This window comes from Microcebus murinus, chromosome 14 (genome assembly GCF_040939455.1).
Source record: "Microcebus murinus isolate Inina chromosome 14, M.murinus_Inina_mat1.0, whole genome shotgun sequence".
NCBI lineage: Eukaryota > Metazoa > Chordata > Mammalia > Primates > Cheirogaleidae > Microcebus > Microcebus murinus.
The window spans coordinates 74,151,553-74,160,495 of record NC_134117.1 but is presented as its reverse complement, the minus strand read 5'-3'; positions in this window follow the sequence as shown (position 1 = coordinate 74,160,495).

Genomic DNA, 8,943 nt, shown 5'->3' with positions numbered 1-8,943 from the left:
TTCCACACCCAGTAAGGAAGCCTTTCCCGAAATGGAAGAAAGAAAGGAGCAAACAGAGACACCGGTAGCCCGCCCGGATCAGAGTCTGCCCCTGAGAGAAAGTACCCTGACCAGGTTCACCCGTGGGTGGGTGGCGAGCTAGCGGCATTCAGAAGAGCGAGGCCCGCAGTCTGTGCGGAAGACACCTGCGCTCCGGTGTGTGTGGCGGCGCGATTCACAAGCAGCTCCAGATGTTAAACCAAGGAGAAGCCAGGGAGTTCCCAACGCCCCAGGTGTCCTCAGCCCACGACTGGCTGCTGTGGGAATGCGAAGAAGCCCGGCTCCTTGTCTCACAGCGGGACAACCAGGAGGTGTGATGTCCACCCCGCGGTTCCCAGGAGGATCAGGCTGAAGCTGGGACTTGGCCTGAAAGTGTCCCCTCGCATGGCCACCCCCTTCCCCTTCCTGCTCCTCTACTCCTGGTGCCCCTCCATCCAGGGGCCAGACCTTAAAGAGTCACCCGCAAGAGAATCCTGGTCCCAAAGGAGCCTTCTGGGGGACCCGTGCTGAGAGAGGTTGTGGGCATGGCCCGCTGGGACTCTGCCCGACCCAGGGCTGAGAGATGCGACCTCCCAGCTCTGGGTCCCTGCAGGAAGTGTTGGCAAGCACAGGGCCAGTCCTCCAAAGGCCCAGGTGCAGGGGGCCCAGGCCAAGCAGCCCGTGGAAGAAGCCACATGCCGTGCCACCCCGGGAACACGACTGCAGGTCACGGCCCCCCTCCTCCTCCTCCTCCTCCTCCTCCTCCTCCTGCCCCCCTCCCCGACATGGTGCAGGGATCAGAGACACCTCAGACACTTGCTACCCAAAGTGCAAAGGGCATCAGTTGCTCCTCCAAACCCCCCGCCCAGCAGACCGCGTTGTTGTCCAGCCAGCCCCCGGGCCTCCCTGGGGTGCCCAGCACAAAAGTGCAGACACCCACCGGACCCTCAATCTCAGTTTTCGGATGTTTTTGCCACTCTAAGGACCCTCAGGCCAGCTGGGCCTTCTGGCAGGACAGAGAGCCCCGGAATCCGGCGTGGAGAGCTGGGTGTACGTCCCCATGAGGAGGCGGTCCCCACCTCCGCGGCTCTCCCCTTGCGGGGAGTGGCAGCCGCGGGGCCTCAGAGAAGACACCAGGCTGGGCCCCCGCGGCACAGCGGGAGCACGTCCCCCGCAGGCCGCTTAGCGAGGGCGAGGGCGGCAGGCGGACGGTTGGGTTGCGCGAGACGCCGCGGCCGCCCTGCTACCGGGTTCCTGGGAGGGCGTCCTGGAACCAGCGTCCACACCAAGCCCTTGGAAGGCCCAGGCGACGGAGGAGCCCCGTCAGGCAGGGGCCGAGGACGGTGACAGGTGACAGGTGACAGGCCGGGCGGGAAGGAGTCAGTCAGGCAGGGGCCGAGGAGGAGACGGGCTGGGTAAGGGTTAGGGTTAGAGTCAGGGCACAAGTCACAATCGCAAAGACCTGGAAGCGACCCGAGTGCCCATCGACCCACGAGTGCGTAAATGAAATGTGGCGCGTGGACACCACGGAGTGCTATTCGGCTAGGAGGAGCAGCGGTGAGAGGGCACCTCTCGTGGTTCTCCTGGCCAGAGCTGGAACCCGTTCCAGTAAGCCAAGTATCCCAAGAATGGACACACGAGCACCACGTGCTCGCGCTCACCAGCAAATTGGTACGAACCGATGGACACCTAAGTGGACACAGAGGACTCACCTTCATCGGGTGGGTGTCGGGCGGGCGTGGGGAGGGGATGGGCATACACATCCATTAGGAATGGGGTGGGTGCGCACCCACTGGGGGATGGGCGCACTTGAAGCTCTGACCCGAGGGGGGAGGCGGGGAGAGGGCGATGTACCCGACCTAAACATTGGTGCCCCCACAATACGCTGGGACCACATGAGAGGTAAATGAATAAGAACACAGGGGGGAGGGGGGCACGGGCAACACATGTCACCTTAATACTTGGACTCCCATCATCTGCTTGAAGAGAGAGAGAAAAGAAAATGCACTAATAGAGATAAGAGACACTTTTTAAAAATAATGAATCCGAAGAGAAAAGTAAAAGGAGGCCTGTGGAGCAGGTCTGGGTGTCACTCCGGATCCCCCAACATCAGGTGCCACCACCAAAGATTCCTACGTGTAGCCCATAGAACCCCAAAAGCAACGGGACGAGTTCTGGTCACATACTCCCTCAAAATGACATCCTGGCCTTCTTCTGCAACTCCCTCCCCTCTCAGCCTCTCAAGGTTTCCTCCAGCGTGTCGGTTCCCACAGAGCAGACTTTTGGTCTGAGACCTGACAGTCCAGATGCCACGCATGCTGCCGCGTGGCGGCGGTGTCGCGGCTCGGGACAAGAGGAGGCCCCACGGTGCGGGCTGGGGCGCCAGGCACCGCGCGGCGGGCGCTGAGGGTGGGGGTGACCCCCAGCCCGGGCCTCCGCGGCGCTCCCAGAAAGGGGACAGAACAAGAGGCCAAAAAAAAAAGAAGCAGCCTACGGCACCCGGTATTCCCAGGCCCGACCCTGCTTAGCTTCCGAGATCAGACGAGATGGGGCGCGTTCGGGGTGGTGTGGCCCTAGACGGCGGAGGGCGCCCCTGCCCCGCTCAAGAAGCCGAGCCTCTCTGCGCTTCCCCGCCGCCTCCTCCCGCCCCAGGCCCCGCGGGGGCCGGGCCTGTTGAGTTTGCCGGCCGGGTCCGGCGGGCTCCGAGGGACGGGGGTGACGGGCGGGGCGGGGCGGGGCGGGGCGGGCAGGGAGGGGCGGGCCGGGGTGGGGGGCTGTCTCTCTACACACACAGACACACAGACACACAGACAACACACACACACACCCACACACACACACTCACACTCACACTCACTCACTCACTCACACTCACACAAGATGCGCCTCCACGGCTGGACTCGCCAAGGTGGAGCCCTTCCAGCCCCCCTCCTCTCCTCGCCTGGCCTCCTTCACCTCCCCGCCACCCACCCCCAGCGCGTCGCCCGCAGCCGCTGCCGCCGCCGCCAAGGACTGCGCACGCGCGGGGCCCTCGCCCTTTGACCCCAGCCAGGGGCCGCCCTCCCCCACAACCCCTTTCAGCTGTGCCGCCCACCCACAGGGTCAGGGCTGGGGCACAGCGCATGGGGGAGGGGAGCCAGTGTATGGGGCGTCTCTCTCTCTCTCTCGGGATGTGTCCCATGGGTGGGGTGGGGTGGCTTGGTCTGTGGGGCGCTGAAGAAATCAGTCCCCTCCATCTCCTACCTCTGGAAAACGCCCAAGCCCTTGGGGAACTGCCCGCACCGCTACCGTGGGGGCCGGGACCCTCCTCTGTGTCCTCCTGTGGCCCAGTCCAAGGGGCCTGGGCCTGGCCGGGGCTGCATTGGACCCCAACCACCCTGGCGTGTGGACTCGCCAAAAATCGGCGATTAGGTATTGGATTCCAGCTTCATTGAGGTCATTTCACTAATGAGTGCACCGGAAAGAGTTTCCCTAATCCATCTGTGAGGGTGGCAACTGAAAGAGAATTTTTTTTTTTTTTTTTTTTTGAGACAGAGTCTCGCTTTGTTGCCTAGGCTAGAGTGAGTGCCGTGGCGTTGGCCTAGCTCACAGCAACCTCAAACTCCTGGGCTCAAGCAATCCTTCTGCCTCAGCCTCCCAAGTAGCTGGGACTACAGGCATGCGCCACCATGCCTGGCTCATTTTCCTATATATATTAGTTGGCCAATTAATTTCTTTCTATTTACAGTAGAGACCGGGTCTGGCTCTTGCTCAGGCTGGTTTCGAACTCCTGACCTCGAGCAATCCGCCCGCCTCGGCCTCCCAGAGAGCTAGGATTACGGGCTTGAGCCACCGCGCCCGGCCTGAAAGAGAATTTTAAAGCTGACAGAATAGGCGAGGGAAGGCATAGGAGATTTCCACACCCAGTAAGGAAGCCTTTCCCGAAATGGAAGAAAGAAAGGAGCAAACAGAGACACCGGTAGCCCGCCCGGATCAGAGTCTGCCCCTGAGAGAAAGTACCCTGACCAGGTTCACCGTGGGTGGGTGGCGAGCTAGCGGCATTCAGAAGAGCGAGGCCCGCAGTCTGTGCAGAAGACACCTGCACTCGGGTGTGTGTGGCGGCACGATTCCCAAGCAGCTCCAGATGTTAAACCAAGGAGAAGCCAGGGAGTTCCCAACGCCCCAGGTGTCCTCAGCCCACGACTGGCTGCTGTGGGAATGCGAAGAAGCCCGGCTCCTTGTCTCACAGCGGGACAACCAGGAGGTGTGATGTCCACCCCGCGGTTCCCAGGAGGATCAGGCTGAAGCTGGGACTTGGCCTGAAAGTGTCCCCTCGCATGGCCACCCCCTTCCCCTTCCTGCTCCTCTACTCCTGGTGCCCCTCCATCCAGGGGCCAGACCTTAAAGAGTCACCCGCAAGAGAATCCTGGTCCCAAAGGAGCCTTCTGGGGGACCCGTGCTGAGAGAGGTTGTGGGCATGGCCCGCTGGGACTCTGCCCGACCCAGGGCTGAGAGATGCGACCTCCCAGCTCTGGGTCCCTGCAGGAAGTGTTGGCAAGCACAGGGCCAGTCCTCCAAAGGCCCAGGTGCAGGGGGCCCAGGCCAAGCAGCCCGTGGAAGAAGCCACATGCCGTGCCACCCCGGGAACACGACTGCAGGTCACGGCCCCCCTCCTCCTCCTCCTCCTCCTCCTCCTCCTCCTCCTGCCCCCCTCCCCGACATGGTGCAGGGATCAGAGACACCTCAGACACTTGCTACCCAAAGTGCAAAGGGCATCAGTTGCTCCTCCAAACCCCCCGCCCAGCAGACCGCGTTGTTGTCCAGCCAGCCCCCGGGCCTCCCTGGGGTGCCCAGCACAAAAGTGCAGACACCCACCGGACCCTCAATCTCAGTTTTCGGATGTTTTTGCCACTCTAAGGACCCTCAGGCCAGCTGGGCCTTCTGGCAGGACAGAGAGCCCCGGAATCCGACGTGGAGAGCTGGGTGTACGTCCCCATGAGGAGGCGGTCCCCAGCTCCGCGGCTCTCCCCTTGCGGGGAGTGGCAGCCGCGGGGCCTCAGAGAAGACACCAGGCTGGGCCCCCGCGGCACAGCGGGAGCACGTCCCCCGCAGGCCGCTTAGCGAGGGCGAGGGCGGCAGGCGGACGGTTGGGTTGCGCGAGACGCCGCGGCCGCCCTGCTACCGGGTTCCTGGGAGGGCGTCCTGGAACCAGCGTCCACACCAAGGCCTTGGAAGGCCCAGGCGACGGAGGAGCCCCGTCAGGCAGGGGCCGAGGACGGTGACAGGTGACAGGTGACAGGCCGGGCGGGAAGGAGTCAGTCAGGCAGGGGCCGAGGAGGAGACGGGCTGGGTAAGGGTTAGGGTTAGAGTCAGGGCACAAGTCACAATCGCAAAGACCTGGAAGCGACCCGAGTGCCCATCGACCCACGAGTGCGTAAATGAAATGTGGCGCGTGGACACCACGGAGTGCTATTCGGCTAGGAGGAGCAGCGGTGAGAGGGCACCTCTCGTGGTTCTCCTGGCCAGAGCTGGAACCCGTTCCAGTAAGCCAAGTATCCCAAGAATGGACACACGAGCACCACGTGCTCGCGCTCACCAGCAAATTGGTACGAACCGATGGACACCTAAGTGGACACAGAGGACTCACCTTCATCGGGTGGGTGTCGGGCGGGCGTGGGGAGGGGATGGGCATACACATCCATTAGGAATGGGGTGGGTGCGCACCCACTGGGGGATGGGCGCACTTGAAGCTCTGACCCGAGGGGGGAGGCGGGGAGAGGGCGATGTACCCGACCTAAACATTGGTGCCCCCACAATACGCTGGGACCACATGAGAGGTAAATGAATAAGAACACAGGGGGGAGGGGGGCACGGGCAACACATGTCACCTTAATACTTGGACTCCCATCATCTGCTTGAAGAGAGAGAGAAAAGAAAATGCACTAATAGAGATAAGAGACACTTTTTAAAAATAATGAATCCGAAGAGAAAAGTAAAAGGAGGCCTGTGGAGCAGGTCTGGGTGTCACTCCGGATCCCCCAACATCAGGTGCCACCACCAAAGATTCCTACGTGTAGCCCATAGAACCCCAAAAGCAACGGGACGAGTTCTGGTCACATACTCCCTCAAAATGACATCCTGGCCTTCTTCTGCAACTCCCTCCCCTCTCAGCCTCTCAAGGTTTCCTCCAGCGTGTCGGTTCCCACAGAGCAGACTTTTGGTCTGAGACCTGACAGTCCAGATGCCACGCATGCTGCCGCGTGGCGGCGGTGTCGCGGCTCGGGACAAGAGGAGGCCCCACGGTGCGGGCTGGGGCGCCAGGCACCGCGCGGCGGGCGCTGAGGGTGGGGGTGACCCCCAGCCCGGGCCTCCGCGGCGCTCCCAGAAAGGGGACAGAACAAGAGGCCAAAAAAAAAAGAAGCAGCCTACGGCACCCGGTATTCCCAGGCCCGACCCTGCTTAGCTTCCGAGATCAGACGAGATGGGGCGCGTTCGGGGTGGTGTGGCCGTAGACGGCGGAGGGCGCCCCTGCCCCGCTCAAGAAGCCGAGCCTCTCTGCGCTTCCCCGCCGCCTCCTCCCGCCCCAGGCCCCGCGGGGGCCGGGCCTGTTGAGTTTGCCGGCCGGGTCCGGCGGGCTCCGAGGGACGGGGGTGACGGGCGGGGCGGGCAGGGAGGGGCGGGCCGGGGTGGGGGGCTGTCTCTCTACACACACAGACACACAGACACACAGACAACACACACACACACCCACACACACACACTCACACTCACACTCACTCACTCACTCACACTCACACAAGATGCGCCTCCACGGCTGGACTCGCCAAGGTGGAGCCCTTCCAGCCCCCCTCCTCTCCTCGCCTGGCCTCCTTCACCTCCCCGCCACCCACCCCCAGCGCGTCGCCCGCAGCCGCTGCCGCCGCCGCCAAGGACTGCGCACGCGCGGGGCCCTCGCCCTTTGACCCCAGCCAGGGGCCGCCCTCCCCCACAACCCCTTTCAGCTGTGCCGCCCACCCACAGGGTCAGGGCTGGGGCACAGCGCATGGGGGAGGGGAGCCAGTGTATGGGGCGTCTCTCTCTCTCTCTCTCTCGGGATGTGTCCCATGGGTGGGGTGGGGTGGCTTGGTCTGTGGGGCGCTGAAGAAATCAGTCCCCTCCATCTCCTACCTCTGGAAAACGCCCAAGCCCTTGGGGAACTGCCCGCACCGCTACCGTGGGGGCCGGGACCCTCCTCTGTGTCCTCCTGTGGCCCAGTCCAAGGGGCCTGGGCCTGGCCGGGGCTGCATTGGACCCCAACCACCCTGGCGTGTGGACTCGCCAAAAATCGGCGATTAGGTATTGGATTCCAGCTTCATTGAGGTCATTTCACTAATGAGTGCACCGGAAAGAGTTTCCCTAATCCATCTGTGAGGGTGGCAACTGAAAGAGAATTTTTTTTTTTTTTTTTTTTTGAGACAGAGTCTCGCTTTGTTGCCTAGGCTAGAGTGAGTGCCGTGGCGTTGGCCTAGCTCACAGCAACCTCAAACTCCTGGGCTCAAGCAATCCTTCTGCCTCAGCCTCCCAAGTAGCTGGGACTACAGGCATGCGCCACCATGCCTGGCTCATTTTCCTATATATATTAGTTGGCCAATTAATTTCTTTCTATTTACAGTAGAGACCGGGTCTGGCTCTTGCTCAGGCTGGTTTCGAACTCCTGACCTCGAGCAATCCGCCCGCCTCGGCCTCCCAGAGAGCTAGGATTACGGGCTTGAGCCACCGCGCCCGGCCTGAAAGAGAATTTTAAAGCTGACAGAATAGGCGAGGGAAGGCATAGGAGATTTCCACACCCAGTAAGGAAGCCTTTCCCGAAATGGAAGAAAGAAAGGAGCAAACAGAGACACCGGTAGCCCGCCCGGATCAGAGTCTGCCCCTGAGAGAAAGTACCCTGACCAGGTTCACCCGTGGGTGGGTGGCGAGCTAGCGGCATTCAGAAGAGCGAGGCCCGCAGTCTGTGCAGAAGACACCTGCACTCGGGTGTGTGTGGCGGCACAATTCCCAAGCAGCTCCAGATGTTAAACCAAGGAGAAGCCAGGGAGTTCCCAACGCCCCAGGTGTCCTCAGCCCACGACTGGCTGCTGTGGGAATGCGAAGAAGCCCGGCTCCTTGTCTCACAGCGGGACAACCAGGAGGTGTGATGTCCACCCCGCGGTTCCCAGGAGGATCAGGCTGAAGCTGGGACTTGGCCTGAAAGTGTCCCCTCGCATGGCCACCCCCTTCCCCTTCCTGCTCCTCTACTCCTGGTGCCCCTCCATCCAGGGGCCAGACCTTAAAGAGTCACCCGCAAGAGAATCCTGGTCCCAAAGGAGCCTTCTGGGGGACCCGTGCTGAGAGAGGTTGTGGGCATGGCCCGCTGGGACTCTGCCCGACCCAGGGCTGAGAGATGCGACCTCCCAGCTCTGGGTCCCTGCAGGAAGTGTTGGCAAGCACAGGGCCAGTCCTCCAAAGGCCCAGGTGCAGGGGGCCCAGGCCAAGCAGCCCGTGGAAGAAGCCACATGCCGTGCCACCCCGGGAACACGACTGCAGGTCACGGCCCCCCTCCTCCTCCTCCTCCTCCTCCTCCTCCTCCTGCCCCCCTCCCCGACATGGTGCAGGGATCAGAGACACCTCAGACACTTGCTACCCAAAGTGCAAAGGGCATCAGTTGCTCCTCCAAACCCCCCGCCCAGCAGACCGCGTTGTTGTCCAGCCAGCCCCCGGGCCTCCCTGGGGTGCCCAGCACAAAAGTGCAGACACCCACCGGACCCTCAATCTCAGTTTTCGGATGTTTTTGCCACTCTAAGGACCCTCAGGCCAGCTGGGCCTTCTGGCAGGACAGAGAGCCCCGGAATCCGACGTGGAGAGCTGGGTGTACGTCCCCATGAGGAGGCGGTCCCCACCTCCGCGGCTCTCCCCTTGCGGGGAGTGGCA